This window comes from Talpa occidentalis, unplaced genomic scaffold (assembly GCF_014898055.3).
Source record: "Talpa occidentalis isolate TD23 unplaced genomic scaffold, MPIMG_talOcc4v2.1 talOcc4.13, whole genome shotgun sequence".
Lineage (NCBI taxonomy): Eukaryota > Metazoa > Chordata > Mammalia > Eulipotyphla > Talpidae > Talpa > Talpa occidentalis.
Genome location: NW_023601322.1, coordinates 35,863,775 through 35,891,510, shown reverse-complemented (window position 1 = coordinate 35,891,510; position 27,736 = coordinate 35,863,775). Strand labels below are relative to the sequence as shown.

Sequence of the window (27,736 nt, the reverse complement as noted above, 5' to 3'; positions counted from 1 at the left end):
TTTAAATTAAATTTTTCTTTTTGACAAAAATATTGTTAACTAACTCTTGCCAATGGGCTTAGGGGAAGTGATGTTTAGAAAATTGACTTGGAATGAAATAAACTATCCAAGATTGTCTAAGAATAATAGCTCCTTTTATTGAGTGTTTTCTTAATTAAAAAATATTGAAGAAACATTGGTTTACAATATTACATATTTTAGGTGTACAACATTATATTCTGACACCCATATATCTACATCACGATCATGACACTGGCAGTCTAGTCTCCATCCATCACCATACAACTGACTCCATTTCCCCATTTCACTCATCTCCCAATTCCCGTCCATTCTAGTAATCACCAATCTTTCCTCTGTATGTAAGAGTTCGCTTTTGTTTTGTTTGATTTATTTATCTTCCACATGAGTAAAGTCATAAGGATTTGTCTTTCTCCATGCAATTTTATGCCTAGCACTTTATAAGTATCATCTCACTGAATTCTAACAAGTCAGAGTTTTCTAACAAATGAGGAAACTGAGCATTAAAATAAACAATTTGCCTGAGGTCACAGAACCATTATGTAGCAGATCTGGGATTTGAACTGAGTATATCAGACTCTAAAGCTGGTGTGTTTTATATTAACCTCAAACACATCTGAAACAGTGTTTTCAATAATGAAGATAATTTCTTAAGAAAGCCCATGAAACAATGTCTGCTTTGTCTCCTAACAAGGAAACAGGAGGCTACAATTGGATAAAAGGTGTATACTTTATATAATTTTCAAAGTTCCAAATCTTGATGAATACAGAGGTAAGTAAGATTCTAATGAATTTCTGCACAGGTCTCTATAAAGCAAGGAAAGATATCAGGTTATGAGACCTGAATACTCTGCTTAAACAGAATGTGGGGTTACTGTAAGTGAGGTCTCTTAAATTTTCTAAATAATGTAAATGGAACAGAAAGCAGACCTTTAAAAAGTGATTCATGGAGGACAGCAGGCTGGCTTTTATACTGGCTATATGAAGTGGGAGTTGAATTGTGTATTATACTGTCTTCAAAGTAAATCTATAAAAAGGGTGGGAGCCTCCTACACTTTCTACTATATGGATCTAATCATGTGATAATAAAACTGCAGAACAGTTATTGGTATATCTGAAAGTTAGCTTTCTTGCATTGGCCTCTATTCTCTTCCCCAGCAGTTGTTCTAAAAATTTATGTTTATTGACATCAAAAGTGTCAGCTTGGAGTTAGGCAAAGAAGAAAAAAAATACTTTAAAAAGGTGTCAGGTAACTTGTTTATACTTCGTCATCCCTGCTGTCAGTAACTGTCATGTTCAGTGCCCATCTGGACCCAACATTAGCAGAAACACTGGCAAATATCAATTTTCTAATTGAGTGTCTTTGTCTTTTTTTGAGTATCCTTGTCCGTTAAGCTGGTTATTCCAATAGTAGGCTGTGGCAAGTCATCGAATCATTCACTGCTAATATGGACTGAGCATCTTTTATTCATAAAGAAAGTGTCCTAATCATTTCTTACTTCAATATCATTAGTAGATCCTGCTTTGCAAATTTTTAAGAAATTAAAATGTGTGACCATACCTCATAGTGACTGTATCTTCACATATGCCTGTCTCCTTATCCCAACGCCCACTCTGTTTTAATCAACAATATCCAGAAAATTTTAGTCATTATAGGACAATCATGTTAGTGATTCTTCAGCACCTGAATTCCTCCCACTTAGTGAGTTTTCAAAAGAAAAAGACTTGGGGAGCTTTACGTAACTTATTTGTGTCCTTTAAATATAACATTACATCATGGGCTCTTATTTGATAGTAGTAATTCTCCCATCATCCCAGAATATGTGATACCCAGGATTTTGCAGATTAATGTGCATAAAGGTCTGGTATCCCCAGTAATTGAAAGAACCAAGGAATTTACACATAGCCATAGGAGAACTACATGAACAACTAAGAGGCTGGAAAGGAAGGCCTAGTAGGCAAAGCTAACGGACACAGATTGCCAAGAAATACTTCTTTATATTCACATTACATCTACCTGCAATGTATATTTGTCCCTCATTTATCCAACTTTCCATGTTGTTAATGTATTAGATCACAAGCATTGATACTGCATTCCCAGCAATTACCACTTTTTTTAAAAGTGCCTACAAGCTGGGAAACTTCCCTTAGGAGTAGAAGGGGACTACGTATATTAGCTGCCAACAAATTTGATGCCACCTTTAGGAAGACAGATTTAGGATCATCCCACAGAAAACTGCTGTCAGAAAGGGTCTCACAGATCTGGTCCCAGTTTAGAATCCTCTTAAGAATGCTTAGGACAATGGGCGAGCAGCTGTGCAAGCTCTCGAGAGCCTCTGCAGCACGGGTTTGATTCCTGGCCAGCCAGGGAAGTACCCACATGGCGCAGCAGACTTCTTTCTTGCCCACTGCTCCCCTCAGAAGTGCTTTCAGTCTGTCTGCCTGTTCTGCTCCCCACTCTGTCTCTGGTGAATCCTCTCACCACCCACGCCTCTGGTCTGTACCCAAGCTATTGTATAAATAAAATAAATTAAAAAAAAAAAAAAAGAGGAGGCTACTCTTCTTTAGTCATTGTTTGAAATAAAGCATCATTACTTGATCTGACAAAAGCAAATCAATTAATAGACTGGTCAATGTTTTGTTGTTGTTGTTGTTGTTTTTAAAGATTTATTTATTTATACAAGCCCTGGGTACAGTCAGAAGCGCGGGAGGGTGAAAGAATCCACCAGAGCCAGAGCAGGGAACAGAACAGACAGACTGACGAAATACACTGCTGAGCAGAGCAGCAGGCATGGTAGGAGAGGTCTGTGTGCCATGTGTGACCCTCGCCGGCGGCCGGGGATCAAACCGGCGCTGCAGAGGCCACAGGCAGCTTTACAGCGCTTAACTGCTGTGCCACCAGGGAAGGCCCTAGACTGGTCAATGTTTTAACGTCATGCTATTTGCAACAATTACAACAATATTTCACATAATTGCTAATGAAGACCCTCTTCCTCTTTCTCTCTCCCTTTTCTGTGTTTGACCATAGAGTCTCTGGCATGATTAAATATTCTTCAAACATGAAAAGGCTAATACCCTTACTCTTTGTCTTCACATTGTCAGAATCAAAGGTAAAGAAACATCAGCATATGTATTTTAGGTTAAAATGTGAAATTTTCACATTGGGAAATTTAAAAGATGTCATAGAAATGAATTTTTTCCTACTTTTACATGTATGCTTCTCACAAATATATATATATATATACATATATATACATATATATATACACATAGTAGACATATATATACATATACATAGTAGAAATGTATGTATAAGATACATACATATAGTAGAAAAGTCTTAATGTTCTAGAATGGGGGTGTTGTCTTAATCAAAAACTAAGACCACTTGGAAGAATATCTCTTCACATTCACTGTAGCAGTGGGGAGCAAAGGGCAAAATTATAGAACATTTGTTAAATAAAATAGAAAACCTTATTCAAAGAAAAAAATCTGTACTCTGGTTTGTTGTGTGCTTATGTCATATTTATGCCAAATGAAGACTTTCTTATAATTCCAGATTCATAATAAATATTGACACTTGAAAAATTAGAAACCTTGTCTTGTCAGTGATAGCACCAAAGTGCCTATGAATGGTTGTTTCCATTATAATTGTTAAGTAGGTGTAGCAACCTCCTTTTTAGGGTAGCTATTTTTATGTTGATATCAAAGTGCATTTACATGGAATCTTAGCAATGGAAATTGCAGATGACATTTCATTTTAAATATGCCAGATATGGATTTCAGGAAGAGATAAAGAATGGACAGAAGGACCATTACGTCATATACATAATGGATCAGAGGCATTACTCATTCTTTTTAATTTCAGCTAACCTTAAAGGTGACTGTCCATACAATAACTGTAAATTAATAGGTGGGGAAAATGGGGGCCAGAGAGATCAGGCAGCTCACCAAAGGCTGCACAGCTAGCAAGTATCTAAGACTGAATTCACTCCTCTGCTTTCTGATTTAAAGCCTATGGTTCACTACATAAAGCATGTTGCTTTCTTTTTATAGATGAGATAATTGTATCCTAGTAAGGTGAGCAATTTGTACATTTTATTTTATTTTTTTTAAGATTTATTTATTTATTTATACAAGCACTGGGTACAGTCAGAAGTGCGGGAGGGTGAGAGAATTTACCAGAGCCACAGCGGGGAGCAGAGCAGGCAGAAGGACCGAAGTACACTGCTGAGGGGAGCAGCGGGCGGCAGGAGAGGTCTGCGCGCCATGTGGGACCCTCCTCTGGTGGCCGGGGAGCAGCCAGGGATGGAACCGGCGCTGCAGAGGCTGCGGGCAGCTTCGCAACCCAGCACTCAACTGCTGTGCCACCGGGGAGGCCCGTGATTTGCACATTTTTAAAGCACAACTCAGGTATTCTGTTTATAAAATATGCAATCTATTACACAAACACATTAGAGGTTATTTATATTATAAAATAATTTGGGGGAGTGGATATGCTATAATATGAGATATTATGCAAAAAGTGCACTAAGTCATAATGGTAAGGGAAATATTAAATGTGCAAATCTTGGTTTCAGACACCGAATAGCATTGGACAATTAGAGGGATGAGGAGTTTCGAATGTGTGCCATATTTACAGTGAGGAAATAAGAACTACTATGAAGGAAAAGCAACACATGTTGTTAAGTTTCTTCATGATTCTTAGGTCAGGCATGAATGCCGATAGAATGATCTTTTAACTAAAATTAAGTTGACCAGAGTTCAGTCATGAATGCAGCTCCTGGTGTGTATGGTCTATGAAATCATACCATAATCAGAAAATCAATAATGGCAGCCTCAAATATCTTTCCTGCAGTTTTAGATATTAAATAGTTTCAGATAAAGTGAAGAAGAATAAATGGAATGTCATTCGGCCTCAAATTATGGGTTTTAACAGCAACAAATACAACCAACATCTTGCCATTGTGCAGGATTCATCTTAAATGATCCATCTTATACATTGCTACAGAGATGATTTAATCAGTCAAGTCAGGTGTACTTCCCATTTGTAAAGTACACTGCTTAGTTTAATACTCTTAAGAATAGTTTACAAACTTGTAGTAGAACTGTAAGAAAACTTGGTTCCCAGACACAGATAAACCCTTGTTCTATATGCCCTAACCTCTGGTGATTTATTAATGAAGGAACTTAAATCCCTGAAAAGCCAAAATATAATTGATTTTCTTTGCTTTCAAGTAATTAGACAACAGTAATCTCCAAATTATTGTTAAATTCAAAGTACATCACTTTGTAAAGTGTAGCCCTTCCCACAAAGTTTGTGACTCATGAAAAAATATTTTTATTTATGGTATCTGGGAGAAAGTACTAACATATAACTTAGTTGCTTAGGGAAAAGAGGAATCTGTACTGAAAATGCAAGAAAATATTTTATTTTACATGAATAATTATTTCTGCATGCCACAAAGTGAAGCTAACGTTTTCACAGAGGTAAAAAAATAAATTAGTTTTCTGGCTTTAAAACTCTCTTCTTAAATATCTGCTTCCATTACACCAGTGATGACCACTATAAATGATATATATGCTATCAGGGTTCCTGAGGGGTCTCACTTTCTGTGAAATTATATTTCTTTCGGAGAAATTATATTCCAATATATTATTACAAAATTAACATATATATATTTTTTTTTCTTAGAATGGAGGTACAAAATGCTCTTGGTCTTCATGCCCAATTAAAAAAAATTCCAAATGTCTAAATATTTAATGACAGAATCCCATTGTATTTAGAAACCATGCTACATATTTGGTTCTTGAGAGTTACTTATTGATTAAATAAAACCTATTGGAAATTACAGGTAGCTTCATTAGAGAAATTTAAGAAAATCATTGAAAGTGTAGATGTTATGCAAAATAATGTGATATAACTGGGCTTAGACATCATGCACATTAATTGGTGAAATTTTCCCTTGTTATAGTTGTACATTTTTGTATACAGAACTCAGGGTATGGTCAATGTCTCCCAAAGTTTGGTATTCAAGAGAATATTAGGAAATATACCAACTTTTATTTGAATAGCTATATATTCATTTTAAAAGTTGGTTAAACAGTCTAATTAGCATATTAAAAACTTTGTACTAATTTATGGTTGTCTTTGTTTAGGGTGAATCTAAGTAAGCTAAATCAATTTGAAAGAAAGTATTAGTAATTTGCAGAAAAGATTACACATGGCTATGGAAGAATTTATGAAGGTATTGTGATGATTAAAGACTGAGAAACATGCCCAGGATTTTAACTTTTGGGGATTCGTCTACTTTTGCCCAATAGCATGAATTATTAGAAATGAACCTCCCTCTACCATAAAAAGGACATAAGATTATACTGTCGTTTTTCTTCCATCCTAAACAGTGGATTTTCTTCTATAAGTATGCAGCATTCTTTGTCAACAAAACATAGAATCAGATTTCGTTCTTAATATTTATCATTTTCTTGGACAACCATATTATCACCCTAATATATGATGTTAAACTTTGGATAAACTTATCCACACAACAGTACTCCTGTCCCTTTGGGTGAGATTAGGTTCCTCTGATATATTCGCATATCACCCTGAACTTTTCCCTCAGAGGAATGTTCCATGATGAACAGAATCTCAGAATTCTTTGGCTTAAAATCACCATAGAGATTCCTTCTCTAACCTGCCTCTTCTATTGTAAAGATGAGTGAGCTGAGGTATGCTTAGCATCCACTTTGCAAATAATGTGCTTAGGCAGAGGCCCAAATTAGGGGTCATGTAAGGGGAGTTTATCAAAACTGAATTTATCCTCTGATATGATTATTTACAATCAAAAAAATTGTTTAAAAATCTTGAACATCTTACATGGGGTAGATGCTTTTTGTGAGTTAAGTCAAGTGTCCTTTTGGGTACAGATTTCTTTTTCCTTTTAGTAATTTTTTTATTAGTATAACATTGGTTGATAGCACGTATATGATTCAGAAATATAGGACCCCACCTCTTCTGGTGTTCGTTAGCACACTTCACCCACCACCAAGGCACCCATAATCCTCCACCATAACCCACTATGTCCCCTCCCACCTTTGTTTTCCATCCTCCCCCTCCCCACATGGGTAGTCTCAGTTTTACAGTTGTTATTTCTAGGGTTGATTTTTTTTTTGTCTGACTCTTTTTTATTTCTCTATATTACATATATAAGCAAAACCCTTGTATTTGTTTTTATACTTCTGGTTTATTTTGCTGAGCATAATCCCATCCAATCTCATCCATGTTGTCAGTAATAGCAGGACTTCAGTTATTTTTATAGCTGAATAGTATTTCACTGTGTGTGTGTGTGTGTTTGTGTGTGTGTGTATCACAGTTTCTTAATCTGCTCATCTGTTCTTGGACATTTAGGTTGCTTCCATGACTTGGTTATTGTAAATAGAGCTGCAATGAACACAGGCATGTATATATTCCTTTCAATTAATGTTTGTGTATTCTTTGAGTAGACACCTAGGAGTGGAATTGCTGGATCATCTGGTAGATCTATTTTTAATAATTTGCAGCCCCTATGGAAAAGAGTATGGAGGTTTCTTTGATACAGACTTCTTTAAACCATCAATTATTGGCATTAACAGACTTCAAAGCAATTAATTTATTAATTAACAACCAGAATTATGAAAGTAACAATCAGATTTAAAGTTTTTCTTGTTCTCATATGGCTCTTTACAAGTACCACTGTAATGAGCACAAAGAAGCCAGAGGATCATTACCCTGAAGGCTCTAGGATTTACCAATAATTGCTAATCAATACTATCTGATGCAAGGAGATGAGATTCCAATTTATTTCAACAAACCTTGAGTGTATAAAATGTAACTTGCTCATTAAACATTATAAACATTTGATTTTTTAAATTGGACTTTGAATAACTATTAATCTCTTTCAAAGCTAACAACTTCTATCTTACCACCATACCTACTACCATAACCACTATACATTGCCTACCTACTTGGAGCCAGGAACTGCCCTAGTCCCCAACCAAAAAAACTTCATTACATGTAATGCAATTAAATTCCAAGTCCTTCCTACATGGTCTTTTAAATTAGGAAAATTGGGCTGAAAATATTGGGATATTAGTGCATGGTTGTGATTTTCCATGGTATCTAAGTAAGGGGCCATGTGTCTTATTGATCTACAGGTACAAAATTGCCTGTGTTCTGCTTACTCACTGGTAAGGGTTTTGTGCCTACTTTTCCTGGGAAGAAATCTGTATCAGAATATATTTTCTGTGTAGTAACAAATCAGACTTAATGAAGACCCTTTCCTTAGGCTATATTATTAGAGTCAAATTTTGTTCAAGCAAGAGATGCTTTTGGGAAGCATAAACATAACATATAAGAGGTGATTCTCAGAATATGTTATTATGATAATCTCAAAACTACACTGGATACTGACTCAGGTAGCCCATTTCTACACAAGCAGCGGCAAATTTGGCAAAGCACAAGGTTTGATTTTGATTATTGAAAATTTGAGAAATGATCAATGTGCTGTTGAGTCATAAGTTTTCCATGGTCTTTCAAATTAAATTTTGTAAACTAAGGTGAAGCTAGGGGCAGAGTGACTAATAAATTGATCCTACAGGTATGACACCCTACTTTCCTATGTTTTCAATTTGTTTCCACAAAATAAAATATGCCCAGTATTTGTATGTCAGGAAAACAAGTTACTTACTCAATGCCTGACCCATAATAAATAATCAGTAACTAATTGTTGAATGAATGAAAGAAGAAACTGTTGATCATTTAAGTGTAAGAACTATCATCTTCGAGTAATTTGTGGGAATAGGGTTTAACTAACAGGTTTTTAAGATTCACTTGCCACTCTTTTTCTTTTCCTTTTTCACTTTCTTTTTTCTGCTAATGAAACTGAAAATCAGATGCCATTTGAGCGCTTAGTAAAATAAATGTTTTAAGGAAAAAATTACCACTGTGAATATAAAAAGTTGATTTTACTTTTCTAAACTACCAAAGTGTATATAACAAGGACTCTATTCATTTTGAGTTTTTTTGTTTTTAAAAAAAATTATTTATTTATTTATACAAGCATTGGGTACAGTCAGAAGCACAGGAGGGTGAGAGAATTCACCAGAGCCAGAGCTGGGAACAGAAAAGGCAGACTGATGAAATACACTGCTGAGGGGAGCAGTGGGTGAGACAGGAGAGGTCTATCGCACCATGTGGGACCCTCGCCGGCAGCCAGGGATCAAACCGGCGCTGCAGAGGTTGCGGGCAGCCTCGCAGCCCAGCACTCAACCTCTGCGCCACCAGGGGAGGCCCCCCTCATTTTGAGTTTTTCAAGATATTTTTCTTGCTCTCCAGAAGCCACTCACTTGTTTCAAAGAAAATATATTTCATTGTTCAGTTTTTTCCTTGCTTCCTAAGAATTATATCTTTGCCCAACGAATTTGAGGACTCCTTTGTGATTCAGAATCTAGAGACCCAATGGAGAGCCTCATCATAAAGAACCAGGGAAAGAAAGTGATAGGGAGAAAAGTTCTGCATGCTCTTCACTGGGAGAAAGTTTTGGAGGCTTGGTGTATGAGATTCTGAAGTAGCCACAGGGTACAAGAGAAGAAAAGGGAGAAAAAGAGAGAAAAGATGGAAACTTTCTAAAAGTATCTCTGTCTAATGAATTAGCACCTCTTTCATGTTCTTCAAGAGACCCAATTCAATACTGAAGTTCAATTTTCATTGTTTTGGCTATGATTTTGAATACTATGTTATGCAAAACCTGGCCTAATGCGGCATTACACATGTAGTTACACAAACTTTTAAAAGTCTGATTATGTGGACCAGAAATTTTCTTTAGCTTTCTACTCTCACACCATATAGCAAGCTACATTTCCAAATTTAATGTGCTAGCAGGACTAGAATGAGATTTTAAGGTACAAAAGATGAAACATTTTCAAATGTAGGAAAGTTATAAAACATCAATGGACACAGTTATAAAAAATATAGCTCTAAGTTTTAGTATTTCAACTCCCTTTGTAAATTTTATATTTTATTGCAGTAGAAGCAGGCTATTTTGCTCATGAAACTAAAAAGAAAAAAAATTGAATGTCTACAGGAAAAATTTAACTGATGTAGATTGAAATTCAAATAAATTTCTGAAAGACTAATCAATGCACAAACAGCCAGGAAACTCAGACACACATTATTCTTAATAATTGGTTGACATCATCACCCGAAGTATTGACTGACTTAATTGTGTGTTTTTTCAACTGGTTTTGTTTGCCTCTGAGAAAACAGAGACAATCCCACACTAAGTGTAAAATTAGCTGAGTCTAAACTTTGAAAAAAATCATTAACTAAGGATCATTCTTCTTAGTTCCCCCTCTTAATGATTAGCTCCATTTGAGAACCAGGCCTCTAATTTTGTTAGTTCTATTATTGGAGTTGGATAAATTCACCTACTAGCCTAACCAATTTGTTCCCATTTTGTTGTAATTGCTGTCTTAGCAACAGATTCTTATTCCCTGAGACTTTGCATATGACCTTAGGAAAATGCATTTACAACTTGCATAATAAAACTTTCCCCTTATAAATTTGCATATCTGATAACTTATTTCAAACGCCACTGAATGGGGATTTATTTACTATTTAAAGTTTGGTTTCTGGCTAATGGTAAAATATAGCTTAAGGAATAAAGTATAAGTTAAAGCATTGCCCATTTACAAAATATATAACAGATCTTTTTACTATGCAAGGTCTATGTCAAAGAACTGAAATGAAAATTTTCTTTTGAAATTTTGATAAATTCTGAAATCAGTAATTTATCAAGTATCTAAAGCTATTGGCAAGCATGTCTACCCATTCAATTCTCTATTTCCATAAAACCTTTTTCATTTTCCTAGGTCTTTTTCATAATTCAAAAGGAAGAAAGGAATCCGAGGACTTTGGTTATATTTTAATATCTCCTTAGGTTATGTATATGCCTGCGTAGGTGGGTATGTATTTGAAAACAAAGCTGGACAAATGATGACTGGCATGACTTAGAAGTGGTATTAAAGAATGAGAAGGATGGGAAAGAATTCTGGGAAGGGAAAGGCAAAGTGAGAGTGTGACGTTGGTCAGTGGAGGAGAGGATCCACGGGGGAATGATGTATCTAATGATGAAATTGTAGAATGTTCTGGAAAAGTAAGTAATGGTAAAACTTTGAATTGCATTAACACTTGCTATGGAGTTTGAGTTCTATTCTATAGGTAATGGAAAGTTATTGGAGTTTTGGCCAGGGGTATGATGGGGACTTATTTTAAGATGACAACCTTTGTAGGGTTATCAAAATTAGACTAAGAAAGACTAGATGTTCTTTGAGTGCCCGTAACTATGGTTGCCCAGTTTGAGTTCATCTACAGCACTGCTGTGTATATATCATCTTTGCACCTACTTTTTACATATAAATAGCAACGAAGACTCCTATTGAAAATTTTCTAAGGTCTGTAATAGATGACGTTAGTCTATTGTTAACTTGCAGGTTTCAGAAATGAGATAGAGCTGGGATGAAAAGGCTGGGAAAGTTCAGATTTATAGTGTCCTTTCTAACTAAGTGTCTGTCACAAGTCTGGAGTTTATGTAGTCCCCACTTCTCATAGCATTGGTGAGGAGGAAAAACTGCTTGTCATCTCAAAGGAAATTCCACAGAGACAGCCATAGCTTTTCTGCTGTCATTTCAGTGTAAATGTATCAGGAATTGATAAACATCTCCTGAGCTTTATTGTAATGGCATGTTTTTCCCTCTAAATCATCTGTTTTGGGGCAATGGGCCTCTGGGTAACAAGCAGTCCCCCTCACTGGGGGCAGGAACAAAGCATGCTGTACAGATTTCCACACTCCATTTCTGCTTTCACTTGTAGTAAACACCAATTTCATGTCCATATTATTACTCAGGGCTCGTTTCTCTCTTGGTTCCCTTCCTATTTCCCCAGTTCCTCAGAGGCTGGTCTTCCATTACTTTTAGCAGTCTCTTAAGTTTCCTGATGTCAATCATCTACCCACCTAGACATGTGCTTATTGCCTACTCTGAGTCCCATGTTAACCAACTTTACTTGTTTTCTGGAAACCCCACCAATTATTCCTTGCTAGACCTCTCTGGCTCTCTTGTAATCATGCCTCCCCTCTTAACTGTGGCTGGATCTACTTCCAAATACGTGTCTCAACTCAGATGGTGTATTGAGGACTGAGTGTCAGAACTCTCTGATTTCTCTCTTTTATCAATATCAGGTCATAATTCTTTATAAATTTTAAATATATAATGACACAAACAGGTTCATTATTCTATAGAAATAAACAAATGAGCTTTTTCTAGTGTGGGTATGCAAATGAAATATGAATATTAAGTGTTTTACTTTGTCAGAGAGCTTGAATGTTAAAAATAGGTAATTCATTTAAGAGATGGAGATCCTGAATTTACACCTTCACACATATAGGTAGATGTAGGCAAGTAGAAATGAAAAGAAAACATTACATCTAAATAGAAATGTGAATGTTTCTGTTGCAAAGAATGTTTTCTTTTTCCAAAGTAATGCTGTTTTACTTTTTTTTTAATAAATAAGTATCAGAATAACTTGGAAAAAGTTAAAGGAAAAGGGAGTTATAGAGAGTGTAGAAAAAATTTTTGCCTTATTACCATCAAATAGAAATAATTGTTATTAACTATAAAATATGGTGTAATATAAAGGTATTATACCTATCAATATCTTCAATTTTGGACTATAAAAGTGATGATTTTTTTTTTTTTTCAGTTCTGTTCTTTATCAGGGCCAAGGGTGGGGGGTGCACATATTTTATTTTTCCCCAAAATTGAAAATCAAAGTATATTTAAGATTTTTCTTTTTTTATTTTGTAACAATCACTGTACTTCTCTACCTGTATTCTTCTCTAGATAGGACTATGATGTCATGCATTTGTAGTCATGATATGCTGAACTATGATATGATTGTCAAGGCAGAAAGGGGAATTGTAGGATGGGGAAGTTAGAAGTCTGAAGTTGTATTTAAATTGGACACCACTAGTATTTCTAGTAAATCCCACTACATAGCAAGATTTATGTAGTGAATAAACAGAGCAAGTGAAAGCTGATAATATTGCAATATCAGGAATTTGTACCCACACCTACAATTGCCTCTGGCCACCTGGGAGCTGGATCTCATTAAGAAGTCCTTAATGAAGGGGCCTCCCTTGGTGGCGCAGCAGTTGAGCGCTGGGTTCAGAGGCTGTCCATAGCCTCTGCAGTGCCAGTTAGATCCCCGGCCACCAGTGAGGGTCCCACCAAAAAAAAAAAAAAAAAGTCCTTAGTCAAGGCCCTGCTATTTTTTTTTTTCCCTCTCACAAACCCATGGGATACAGCTTGTTGGTTCCTGGGATTTGCTGTCCCTATTTCATTCTGGAAAGTGACACTTATTCATAGTATGAAGGAGCTGAGTTATTTTAAATTGTGTTGAGAAGTTGCTCATTTTTGCCTTGGATTTAGATAGCAAAATCCTGGGGACATACCTGCTTGAACCTAGACAGCTGAAGGCTACACAAAGCCTCTGATGACTCTAACTGAGGCCTGTATTTTGTCTCATTCTGTTCGGTTCTCATGTAGCCATGATGGTTTGTTTATTCCAAGGGAGCACGTGGCCTGAAGTGCTCTCTGGCTCCTCCAGCACACCTCTAATTGGTGCTGATGCCAGCTGCTTGACTTCCATCCCTTTCCATCTGAATCAGTTCATCGAGGCCACTTCATTTGTCTGACAGCGGCTCCTAGTGAATTTCAAAATTAACTCTGACAACTTTTGTTTCTAACCTCAAGGCTGTGCCCCTGCTACCTACATGAGTTTGACAATTTGATGTTTCTCTTCATACTCAGGGATAGTTCAGGACAGCCAGCTCCAAGCCCCTGGCACCTATGAGAGAAGACAGGTCTCTGGTTCTTACCCACTAGCAGGAGGGGAAGCCCCCAGCTTAGCAGAGAAATGGGGGCGTCTAATTTTCTTTAGGTATAGCAGAGTGGAGTAATTTATTACCAGGGTGGTCTGTGAAGGCAGATGGGGTAAGGCAGAGCTTTTGCCTCAGGATTTAAATACATTAAAATAAATTCTACTGCAAAAGTGTTAAGTGTTCAATGTAGACTTCCTAACTGGTTTTACAGACCAGTTTTTAGTTTGGAGTGTTTCCGCCATCTGAGAAAAATTTACTACTGGCTTTTGCCTCATTGCTTCCTCCCATGTAGCTGGATTTAGGGTTCCACTATCTCCTCTTTTTTTTTTAAAGTTTTCTTAAAATTTATATATGCATACAAGAACTGGGGTTCAGGCCAGAGATATGGGGGTGAGAAGATTCACCAGAGACAGAGAGGGGGACAGAACAGGCAGAATGACTGAAATACACTATCTCCTCTTGTTAGCATATTTTTTTTAAGATTTATTTTATTTATACAAGAGCTGGGGTACAGGCCAGATGCACGGGAGGGTGAGAGGATCTACCAGAGACAGAGCTGGGAACAGAACTGACGAAACACACTGCTGAGGGGAGCAGCGGGTGAGACAGGAGAGGACTGCTTGCCATGTGGGTTGCTCCAAGGCCGGCGGGGATCGATCCGGCACTGCAGAGGCTGCGGACAGCTTCACAGTGCTGCACTCAACTGCTTCTGCCACCAGGGAGGCCCCTCTTGTTAACATATTATGGCTTTTTCTGCATACCTAAAATCTTTGTTTCCTTTGTAGATTTGAGCTTCTCTTATATTTCTGTATTCATGAGGATACTTTTGGCTATAAGAAACAAAACTTTATGATTTAAACTCACTAAAACAGTAACATTTTCTGATTTAAACTCACTAAAACAGTAGCATTTTTTCTCAGATAAAGTTTGGGCCCTAAGCTAGGTAACGTGGGGTCACATATCATTATGATTTCAAATTTCTTTCACGTCCCTGTTTTAGCAATCTTGGCCTCAGAGTCATGATAAGGCATGTTCTCTCTGGCCACAGGATGGTCACAGCTAACTGTAAGTGGCAATCTAGAAAAGTATGGGGAATAAGAATGGGCACTGTTCATTCCTAAATTATGTATGTCATGTCTCCTAGCAGACATCCTTTCATGTTTCAGAGCCATATATTTACTCCCTTATACCTGAACAAGGAGGTAAATGGCTACTTCTGACCAGCGGTTCTCAGCGTGAATCTATGGGCCAGCAGCATTAGCATCACCTGGGAGTTTGTTAGAAATGCCGGTTCTCAGGCTCCACCCAAGACCTATGGAATCAAAACAACCCAAATGCCCAAAAATAGATGACTGGATCAAGAAGATGTGGTATATATACACAATGGAATATTATTCAGCAATCAAAAAAGATAAATCCATTGTAAATAGTGCTGATATAAACATAGGGATGCAGGTGCCCTTTGCAATTAATATTTCTGTGTCATTTGGGTAAATACCTAGGAATGGAATTGCTGGATCATATGGAAGCTCTATCTTTAGTAGGTCAAGAAATCTCCACACAGCTCTCCATAGTGGAAACAACCCAAATGCCCAAAAATAGATGACTGGATCAAGAAGATGTGGTACATATACACAATGGAATATTACTCAGCAATCAAAAAAGATAAACACATGCAGTTTGCAGCAACATGGATGGAGCTAGAAGTGATCATGCTCAGTGAAATAAGTCAGAAAGAAAAGGAAAAATACCGATGAGCTCACTCATAGTAGGAATTTAGAAAACCTAAATAAGGGACCAGGAAAAAGACTAACTAATACAAAGTAAAAGTCAAAATCAACAAGCAACTATAAACCAGAGACACACTATAGGGTGGGGGAGAGGGAAGGGGAGAGGAAGGACTGGGTCAAAATAAGGGGGGGTGCAATGGTATGGGGAATATAACCAAAATGATAATGCATACATTGTGCAAAAATGAAAAATGATGTAAGAATTATATAAAATAAAATATTAATTAAAAAAAAGATAAATCCATGCCATTCGAAGCAAAGTGGATGGAGCTAGAAGGAATTATGCTCTGTGAAACAAGTCAGAAGGAAAAAGAAATATATCAGGTGGTTTCACTTATAGCAGGAATATAGGGGAACCATATAAGACATCAGTGTAAAAAAATAATAACAGTACAAAACACAACAAAGCAAAAACAGACAATAATAAATCTGAGACATACTGCAGGGGAGGAGGAGGGAGAGGGATCAGAGGGAGGGAGGGAGGAGCACAGGGGACTGAAGTGATGGTGCACAGGTACACTGGTGAAGGAAATTCTATGAGGACTACACCTGAGGGGGTAGGGGGAAGCAAATATTGTTTAAAAATGAACAGTGATGTAAAAAATTAAAAATTAAAAAAATTCAATGGAATCCAGCAATCTGTGCCTTGAAGTGACTCGGATTCATGTTCAAATTTGATATCCACCATCCGTCAGGGATGGAATGCACTTATAAATCTACTAGCATGGCCTCTCTAACATCTTTTATAGGAGTGGACTGAGTTGCTGAAGTCACTCTTCTTAGAACAATGGTTTACCCTTCAGAGTATAAGTTTTGTACTTCCTTTGTTAAATATATCCTAATTATATATTTTATCCTTTTTTAGTGCTACTGTAAATGGGATTTTTTTCTTAATTCCATTTCAGGTTATTCATTGCATGTACAGAAACAAAATTATTTTTGAATATTGATTGTATTCTGAAATCTCATTAATTCACGTATTAATTCTAATAGTTTTTTGTGTATTTCTAGGATTTATATATGAATATTTTATATATATACATACACATATGGATTTACTATATTCATATATAGTTTATATATATACATACACATATGTATCTTTACATACATATACACAGGTATGTATCTTTACATACATATACACAGGTGTATATACCTTTACATATACATACATATGCATGTGTATGATCATGCCATCTGTAAACAGAGTTACATTTCTCCTTTTCCATTTTTTTTTTAAATATTTATTTATGCATTCAAGAACCAGGGTACAGGCCAGATGCATGGGAGGGTGAAAGGATTTACCAGAGACAGAGCGGGGAACAGAACAGGAAGACTGATGAAATACACTGCTGAGGGGAGCAGCAGGCGAGACAGGAGAGGTCTGCCGCTCCATGTGGTAATCTCCCTGGTTAGCCAGGATTGAACCCATGCTGCAGAGGCTGTGGACAGCTTCACAGTGCTGCACTCAAGTGCCTGCGACACCAGGGGAGGGCCTTTTCTCCTTTTCTAATCTGGATATCAAACTACTTTTCACCAAACATTTCATATCCAATTGTGGCATCTTCAATTTAAAATGACAAAAGGATGAGGAAGACACCCAAATAATATATAAAAAATATGCATTATTTTAAAATAATTAGTATAGGGAATATTATAGAATTATATTCTATAATACCATTATAAATAGTATAGAACTATTTAGTATAGGAAAAAATTTATCTTCCTAATGTCAGGCCTTGTGCTAAGTGTTTCCTACATCACCTAATACACTTTTGCTACTCTTGGAAATAAGTCTTACTAACCCATTTTATGGAACAGAAAATAAGAGAGACAGAGAAATCTCAGCTTGAGTTGTGATCTGAATCAGGACTGTCTGACTTTAAAGCCAGACTTGAGAGATTAAGTAAAAGTACTCAATAAAATACTTTATAAAGAGACTCAATGAAAGAAGTGAACATCATCAACCTTCAGCTCTGCAGTTGGCTCTGAGGTTAAAGCTGACCAGTCCCCAAAGGCCTCCACGGCCTAGCTCACGTGTGTCTGCCAGTGTTCAGTCCTGCTGCCCTAAAATGCCCCTTCCTCTGCTGGGCTTCTCTGTAGCATCCTTTACTCAGCCACAGATGAGGTCCTCGATTCTTCCTAAAGACCCCCTTCAACTTGCCAGAATGGCCACTATTTTTCTTGATTTTTCATTCTCCTCACTAGCCACTCTACCCACATGAAAAATGTTTTGCTCAGACATGTTTTAAAGTATAATGAAAATGCTCAGGATATCTGTTTCACAAAGTTGATTAAGAACAATGTATTGTAGGTATTTAAGTGAAAATGCATTAGTTTATATTTAGCAGTTTTCTTTTTTAAATTTCAGAACCAAAAAACTTCTGGATAAAATCACCAGGCAGGCCCTATTTCATTTCCCTTTGGACCCAGTATTTCTAACTGACCAATTATATTCACTTTCTAATTTTAATTAATAATGTGCACTCATAATTTCATGACGTTAATATAACTGGAAGCAAATGTGAAAGTGTTTTGTTTTCTGTTAAGTCATTTAGCCACATTATAGAGAGAGGTGTAACACATATGAGCTCCCAGTGATTGAGCTTCTGGAATATGGCAAAGTCAGTTTGGCTAGTAGCAGGCAGGTATTTTCAAAAGCCTTTTCCAACAACAAAATACTCCAAGAACATTCTACTCCTCTGTAATTAGCTCCTATTTCTCTAGTTAATGGCCTGATTACTTGCCCTTTCTAGTGGTTCTTTGCTATTTTCACAGCTTAAGGCTCTGTTTGCTTATGTCTATACTTAGTTTGCAGGTGATAATTGCCTCTTTATCAGCTTTTTACTACTTGCTCTCTAAGCCTTTTCTAAGTTTCTTCTAACCTTTCTTCACTCTTGTCTCTTTTGAAAAATTCCACTTAGGGGGCTATCTTCTTAAGAACTTACTTTAGCCATCAATGGTTCCTTAAAGGAGTCTACCCTTTTAGCCATTTAAAAAGAATTATCAAATGGTTAGTATGTGCCAGGCATAGTACAAGACGAATTAGGATGTCCAAGGATGAAACTCAGGTAATTGCCACTTAAAAAAAAAAAAAAAGCTTCTCAGATGATTACAGTCTGAGAAAGGACAGGGAAACCCTGTTCGTTAGTATCTGTGTACACATAGGTAAGTTACTTACCTTCTGTGTGTCTCCGTTTGCTCAGTTATAAAATAAGAATCATAACAGTACCTATCTTAGGGAATTATTGTCAATAAAAAAAAAAGAGGTAGAAAGCCCTGACTTCATGTAACATGTTTGGACAGGAAACACAACCACCGTAGGAAATTATCAGTTTGGGGACTTTAGAAACTCAGTGTTGGGCCCTCATTGAGTCATCTCTGCTTCTGCTTTGTGAGGTTAATCTGCGAGCTCCTTTAAGTGCTGGGAAATTCCACCATTACTGGGTTGAATGTGGCAGTCTGGACATGATCCAAAGTTGTAGAACCTGCCTTTATGTCTTCTTTTGCAATACTGCCTCCATGTCCCTCAAACACTTGATTGGCACGAGGCTATCAATGTTCAGACCATACTTTTTTTTTAAGATTTATTTTTTATTTATACAATAGCTGGGGTATAGGCCAGAGGTGCGGGAGGGTGAGAGGATTCACCAGAGACAGAGCAGGGACCAGAACAGGCAGACAGACCGAAAGCACTGCTGAGGGAAGCAGTGGGAGAGACAGGAGAGGTCTGCTGCACCATGTGGGAATCTCCCTGGCCAGCCAGAAATTAAGCCCACGCTATGGAGGCTGTGGACAGCTTCACAGCACTGCATTCAACTCGCTGCACCACCGGGGAGGCCCCAGACCATACTTTCTATAAGACAATCTCAGAGTATTTATTTCCATGGGCACAGCAACCAGTACACAGTTTAGTAGCAGAGTGAATCAAGAGTCCATTTTCAGTCTCTTCTTTGCTACTGGTAACAGTAAGAAAATAAAGGCCTGAAATTTCCTATGAGTATCTTTGTCATCAAATGCAAGAGACTGCTGAGGATAACATTGCATAGAGGAAAGAAAAGGTAAAAGAGGAAGTTATAGATGGAGAAGTCATGGCAACAAAATTGTTGAAACTCTCAATTTAGCCATTTCTAAAACCATGTTTTCCTAGGTTCTGGGCTATGCTACGAGAGTCTCCTGTTGTATGGCTCTACCTATCTATTATTGGTTTAAACTACAAGAGATGGATCTCGGTTACTTAAAACCCATCGTTCTACACAACGCCTTTGAGTGTTTATTTGACCTACAGATCTCCCTTGACTTATGATGTGTTTATGTTCCAATCCCCCCCATCATAAGTTGGAAATATCATAAGTAAAAATGCATTTAATACACTTGGTTTACCTAACACCCTGGCTAGCCTAGCTTACTTTTAATGTGCTCAGAATGCTTACATCAGCCTATAGTTAGGCAATTACCTTAAGCTTTATCTCAAAAGTAATAAATAGCCTTCTTCTCTTTTTCCTTACTAGAAGCAGGAGACATAGATGAGAGTTTGTAGCTATTACTAGGTATGAAAACACAATAACCACAAATGCCAGCAACACAGTATGCTGTTAAGCATAGGTGGTTTATACTCATGATGGCGTGACTGACTGGGAGCTAGGCTCACTGTGTTTACCTAACATCATGAGAGAATTCTATACTACTTATCGCTAGACTGGGAAAAGCTCAAAGTTCAAAAATCAAAGTATGGTTTATACTGAATGCATATCACTTTCACACCATCCTAAAGTCAAAAAATCATAAGTCACACCATTACAAGTTGGGGACTGTCTGTATTTGTTGTCAATATGGTTTGTTCCAACGTGCTATCAAGTTGTATTGGGGAAGAAAGGTTATCTCCCTCTAACAACACAGAGAAGTAAGAGCAGAAGCATAGAGGAGAAATGAAGGCCGGTCTATCTCTGCTTTCCTGCTCTTTGATCATAATTACTGGAGAACAAATATTTCAAAATACTTATAATGAATGATCCAATAAATTTACCATAGAAATTAAAAATTGATTTATGGTTCTGAACTGTTCAGAAATTTTGCTACTCTGAGATATGATCCCAGATATGTATGGGCCTGTCCCTTCCATTAAATGAAACAATTTTAATAGGAACACTGTTCCTACAACTTCAGGAGGCGCTTTAGTCTGATATTAAAGCTTTATAATACTGTATTCTGTTATGAGTGGAACTCTATTCAAAGTTACATTGAATATAAACTGGAATAGAGTTACAAACAGCATTAAAAGTTTATGAAAAATCAACCTTGTATATATGCAGAACAATAAAAAAGAAGTTGAAGGAAAAAGTAATTATGTTATCTTAGTAGCTAAAACTTAGGTAATTATTCTGAATTTGAAATTTAGATCATCACCTTTCCCTTTGATGTAATTATCCATTAGACTTACTTACACACATTTTTCATGTCTAGCTAGCAAGAACTCCATAATGAAGAGGTAGAGCTGCAAAAGAGAAGGGGGGAAAAGCAAATCTAATGCACATGGAAGCAAGAGTGTAGCACTTCTTGTGTAATCTATCATAAAAAAATATTCAGGAGAGCCAAGCTATCTCTACTGGGTTATAATACAAAAGAGATAGCTATGAAACCAATGCATTTCCAGGTTGACTACTCAAAGAAAAATGTGCTGGAAGAACTGAGTGAGTAGAAATATCTGCATTTTTAGAAGTGAGAGGAAACTTGAACACCTCTATCACAAATTCCTCATATTTTAGTTTTAGTTCAGAAGAAACATCTAGGTAGGCTGAAGATCTTGGCCAAAGTCATATAGTTATATATTGGGAGTTCCCTGGGGGTTAATCAATGATGATTTCCTGCTCTAAAATACACATTTATTAGGAAGTAATGTATAGATCAGGTAATGCTCCTCCATTAGACATGTTACTCAGATCCACAATCAGGGCTTCTTCCAGTTGCTGAGAATATCCATTCTAATTACACATCCGGAAACTGGGAAAATAATGACAGGATGGATTTAGGATGACCCACTGTGAGGATTATCTGAGCTTAAAAACACCACTGCTCACTGGCACTTGGTAAGTCTCATCTCTTGAGAGCTAGCTGATAGTGACATTTTGAGGTCTCCTGAATTTAGTATCAATTCAGTCAGTGTCTAGCAATCCCTGAAAAGTCTGTTATTTTCTCCCCCACCCCCAACTCTTTGTAATGTCACCTATGGGGCCACAGTATTAAGTAGCATTGACTGAGTCTTTTGGAATACATGGTGTTTTCTAAAAGGAAATTTAAATTTAAAGGGAAAGACAGTCCATGATGCCATGGAAATACTTTAGCATGACCTGGGATTAGTTAAATTCTACAGAAACAGAACAAAGAGGGGAGAAGACTGGGAAGAGCTCAGCGGTAATGGGGAGAAAATGTCAAAAACTGGGAAAATTTACTCATTTCCCCAGGATACCCTATTAGTTTTCTGAATTGCTGTTGGGCAACTTGGTCCAAAGCAGACATAAATAATGTCATAATGGAAGAGGCCATTTTTACTCCCTCTCATCAAGAACATAGACTGTTAGCATCTGATAAGCACCAACAAGACTCATTGCAAAACAGCCCAGAAAACCCTGGGTCTATGTATCCCAGACTGACCCAGGCAGATGAAACACTATCCTGTCAACTTTTCACAACCCCACCCCCTCTCGGAAATCCCCTCTCTTCCCTGTAGTCCTTGCCTGTCAGTGACTTTGATCAATATTCAAAGAATACAAATGTTGATAAATGTATGCCCTTATGAAGTTATATGAGCCTTGCAAGGGAGTTTTCTGGAAGGGATGGCAACACAATTGTTTGCAGTTAACATAATGATTCATTAGTAGTGCTACTCACTGTACACACACACAAAATATAACAACCAAAAGAATCCCCAAAGTCAAAACTGAATAAATGAATATTTAAGAATTCCAGATGCTAAAAATACACCTGAGATCTCATTTTCTTCCTAATCAAAATTGCTTCAGGGAAGAAAGCTCTTTGACTTCTGGAATCCAACATCAGCCAAGTTAACTTGGCATCTTGGCAGAAATCAAGGATAACCTGACTCTTGCCAATTGTAAACAGAAAGCATGAAATGTAAGAGATATAAAGGGAAAAAGCTGCCTACCTGTTGCTGTGAATTAAAAAAGACTAATACTATTTAAATTTCATTGGATAATGCCATAGTAGCATTTGAATTGTTCAGATTTTTTCAAATGTACACCTGGCATTACAAACTCAATCTAGTTGCTGTAAAACATTTTAGAAGAACAAGAAATAGAATTAAAAAGTGTTACATTTTTCCTTTACCACAACTTTTTGATTTTAAGTACAGCAGCATTTTCCCATTTATTCTAGATTGCTTATAACTCTTTACAGTTCTTCTAAAAACAGCATCTCACTTTATAGATGTGGAGTTTCAGGTGGCAGCTATGTCTTTTTCCTTAACTTTAAGGTTATCAGACAACCTTTGATCCAAAGCAAGTCAGAATCTCTACCTAATTTTCTGCCAGTGGTTCAGTGAATGGACTTCTGATATCTGTTGATTATTGAACTGCTTCTAGGGATGGATCTAAAATGCAGGACTGACCCTTAATGTCAATCATAAAATTCTGAGTCCAAAATTCGGAGGCAATTTCGTTGTTTACAGTATATTCCGGCAGCGTGATCATAAGCAGCCTGGCTGCTTTATGGATTTGTCTCTCTCCTGAGCAAACTTAAAAGAAGGCTTAGTAAAACCTACATTGGTTTATTGAGTGTGTGAAAGCTGGCTGTTACTCTTGTTCTCTCCTTCTACTAGATAATTTTTTGACTTTATGAATCTGAAGAGTTTTAAAATTGAAGATTTTTCTTAGTGTTAATAAATATGCCCTTTTACTCTAATTATTATGTAGTAGGTCATACAGAAACCACTAAGAATAGCTAATGATAAAAATCATTTGTAATTTTAAGTATATTTTGTAAGAAATGCAAAATTGTGTGAGCCTAATTTATATGATCTAATAACTCACAATAAATTAGTTATAAAAGTAACTTGAAAGCTATTCCTAGGACCCTGAAATATATAATATTTATGTCTACTGTTTTTCATTCACAAACAACTATTAATTGTGACTTTACCCATAGTATACATGATAAACATTCCAGAATTCCACATTTATCATTCTGATACTCTTATTAAGACTATGTTTAGGCATTGCCATAATTATTGTGTTGAGTATGCAGCTACAGGATGGAAAGGTGGGCATTCTGCCTCTGTACTGCTTCCTCTCTGAGAATATCTGAACCATTTTTAATGTCAATTTCTGGCCTTCACAATTTTTGAAAAATTAATGAGGAATATTCTCTCTCCATTAAGATTCTTTCACAAATATGTTGCCAGCAGTCACCCACGTAACACTTAAATGTCATTTGAAAAGAAGAAAATGGCATCTGCCCAGGATGTATTTTGTTCTTTCTCTGAGTTGGGTCCAAACAATTGAGAAGCTTCCTGAGTTATAGCTGTTGATGTGACTGCTGACAACTCTGACCCCACATTTTTCTTTACTGGCCTTTAAGAATCACTAATACTGTGGACAATAATTTTGCACTGTGGCCATATAGATGGGCTCCCTACGCAAGTTTGAAATATCTAGAAAACAAAGAAATTCCAGAAGGCTAAAACTGAGAGAAGTGATCATTCTGAGTAAAAGAATAGAAGTTCAATAGCTAACCTATACACACATTCATTACAGAGAAAAGCCCCAAATTATATTATGCTCAATTTACATTATAACTAAAGCACTGCTTATGAAGATTTGCAAAAAGTATGTCACTATGTTAGATAAAATCATGTACTTTCCATGAAATCAGATAGTGGGTTCTCAAAGACACTGACAGAAAACATCATTTTATGGTAAAGCCAGTTTAGAGACTGGCATATATGCAACTAAGAGAGATGGCCTGTATCCATATTTCTTTTCCAAGGTTTTTATGGAGTATTTTCCAATTGAACTTAGTAAAATCCTAATATAGCCAGAGGAAGCAAATGGCGGGTACAGGGGAGTTAAAATGAAATCTCCCCCTATTACCACCTTCTATCTCACAGGGCTGGGTGGGAGGTTGAGAGTGGTGAGTACATTATTAACTCTCCAAATTCACCATTGTAAGTCTTTAATAGGGAAATACAGGGAGCACATAGGAGGGGCAACTCAACATTTCAGATACAGGAAATGCTTTCTAGAGGTACCTGCAATGGCTTAGATCTGAGACTTGCTAGACAGGTCAAGGAATTGAGAGAAGTTTAGGACAGTTGGAGGGTAACGGTAACATGAGTAATATGGGCAAAAATAGGCTTGGAGAGTTAAGCAGAGATCATATCAAGAAGAGCCCTGACAGTCAAATTTTGGAGTTTAGGTTTGTGCCAAGAGTCATTGGGGGTGCCATGAAGACTTCCTGTGGGTGGAAGGAAGAAGAAAATGGAGACCTCACAAATGATAACAAGGTCCTTAGTAGGGTAACTGGCTCAACAATGAAAGGGGACGACAGACTTCTGGAGAGAAATTATGATTTTAGCTTTGTACTTACTGAGTTTAGGAACTCTGGAGCCTTCACATAAAGACACCCAGAAAGTGCTTTTGGAGCACTTTGGAAACCAAATCTGGTGCTTTTGGAAACCATGAGGGGTGAGTTTTCTCTGGATGGCATCATACTGGGAAAGCATGTAGAGTGAGAAGAAAAGAGGGTAGAGGGTAGAAATCTGTGGGAACAGCAACATCTAGGGATGATATAAGTAGACAATTGGTCTGCAGAGGGAACAGAGAATATAGTCTGAGTAGACGAGGAAAGTTGGACATCAGGAAAGGTAGCATTTAAAGGCCACTGCTATCTAATGCTTCAGAGAGCTAAGATGAAGACTGGGAAGGAGTTACTGGGTTTTATGGCTGAAAGGTAATCAGGGAGGACAGAACCAACAGTTGATGGGCACAGACTGGTAAGTGAGGGAAGGGTGAGTAGAGAATAATAAAGTGGAAATGGTGATTACAAAAAAATTCCTTTAATATATGAAAAGAGAGGAAAGGGAAGGACTAGAGAAAAGGGAGATGTAGTTGAAAGAACTGAGTATTTGAGCTGTGCTTTATTTTTAGCTCAGTGAGACTGAACCATGCATGAATATAAGAGACAATGAAGTAGCAGAGGAAGAGCTGAGGATACAGGTAAAGTGAAGAAATACTGGATGGACAGCATCCCTGAGAAGGTAGGAATTCTTGGGAGACAAAAGTGGGTAGGAGAAGAAGTAGCTGAGAGAAGATTCAGGGATGTAGTCAAATAGACACATCACATGTTGTTGGAAGGAAGCTCTGAAAGTTTTCTTTGACATGAAGTTCTCTTTTCCATGAGGAAGCAGGAGAACTTATCTTCAGAGACAATTGAAGAAGCAGATGTGTTTAGATAACTGGGGAGAGAGTAACATGTCAGAAACTGCCTCTCAAAAACAAGAGAGAAAAGCTCAACAGGAAACATAGGATTGCCAGGCAGCATTAAGACCCTGTCAGTTTATCCTGGTACCAATCTGTCTGGTGTAGTTTTCTATCATGTTGACAGTTGCCAGATATAAAAACAGACAGCCAGATGATCTTGAGGGATGACACTATGAAATGTAATATTCTATAAAATGGTTTATGAGGCTTCTTCATGACCTGAGCAAAACAGTCCCACAATGAAATCTCAAATTGATTAAGTAATTCTAGGAGAGTACATTGTTCCCCAACACCTCTAGCCTATCAGAGTGTGGGAGACTGATCAATGCATATAGCTATTTTATCTTTTGAGAAGATATAGCTCCATTAATAGGATAATCATTGATTATATGATTTCTGGGTTAGACATATCCCTACGTGACTGTATAGTCTGATTAGTCACATGAAAATGATTTACTTCTTCAGAAGAGGCAACAAGAAATCTCAGAGCTACAAAGTCACAAACAGAATTAGAATGTACCCATACCCAAAACTGATCAATGTAAATACTGGATAAACAGCAGATTGCACTCTGTTTCTGCAATCTCTCTCGGATTTCTTCCCACTGGACTCTTTATTGGGGTTTCCTACGTTCCAGGCACTGTAATCCTGACCCTCAGTGAGTGACTAGGTGGGGAGGCACGCATAAATAAATGTCATCAACTCAGGCCAACTCATACTGTGAAAGAAGGAGCTACAAGGATGAGGACAGTAAAGCAGAGTCTAATGATTAATTCTGTTGGATTAGTGCATAAATATTTACTTTCAACTCCATATAAAAAAAAACTCAATATTACTTTTTGCATCCTATGACTTAGGGAAAAATAACACAGAGAATATTCAATGAAAACTGAAGTTCTCCTTTATTTAAAAACAATCTATGTTTTCTTTTCAAGTTGCATTCCTCATTAACTTGTGGTGAACTGGACACCAACTGTGATGAAAATTCCCACCAAACCTCTTGATTGCTTGAGTAACTCCTGAGAAACATCTTTCAAAAGAAAACCACAGAGTAAGTTGTTCCAAAGACAATGGTCTTTGCTATTGAACCTTCTTTTGAAGTCTGTGGCTGTTTCAATAGTAAATTCTTCTCTTTACAGTTTTTTCAACTGTAGAACAAAAATCATAGCCTTGCTCCCAGTGCTTCATCTGCTTGGAGATCCTCTACCAGCACCTGGAATGGCTCATGTCACTTTAAGAAACAAACTAATAATTCACATGTGTCCTGACTCCTTGTGAAGCTCAAGGGGGTAGTGAAGAGGAAGGAATCCAGGAGGAAGAGAAGGGAAAGAATATTTTGTGAAAAATAAATGGTCATCAAAAATTGTGTTTTAGTGCCAGTTTTGTTATTTATTGGCTATGCAAATGTCAGCCTCTCTGTTGTTCCTCTGTAAGAGCAGGAAGCTAGGACTAGATG

At 37.0% G+C, this 27,736-nt stretch overlaps 1 protein-coding gene and 1 long non-coding RNA gene across 7 annotated transcripts in view; one reads left to right on the top strand and one right to left on the bottom strand.

Moving 5' to 3' along the window:
* The window catches only part of CHST9 (carbohydrate sulfotransferase 9), a 263,796-nt gene that overhangs the window by 179,072 nt on the left and 56,988 nt on the right, over positions 1 to 27,736 (bottom strand). The window lies entirely within an intron of this gene.
* On the top strand, positions 6,702 to 27,657 carry LOC119243125 (uncharacterized). Of its 2 annotated transcripts, none has more exons than XR_008551381.1 (5): positions 6,702 to 6,747; positions 10,927 to 11,019; positions 25,948 to 26,057; positions 27,216 to 27,331; positions 27,420 to 27,657. It is a non-coding gene; the product is annotated as an uncharacterized LOC119243125 (long non-coding RNA). The 2 variants fall into 2 exon arrangements; XR_005124641.2 differs by lacking the exon at positions 6,702 to 6,747 and adding an exon at positions 8,214 to 8,244.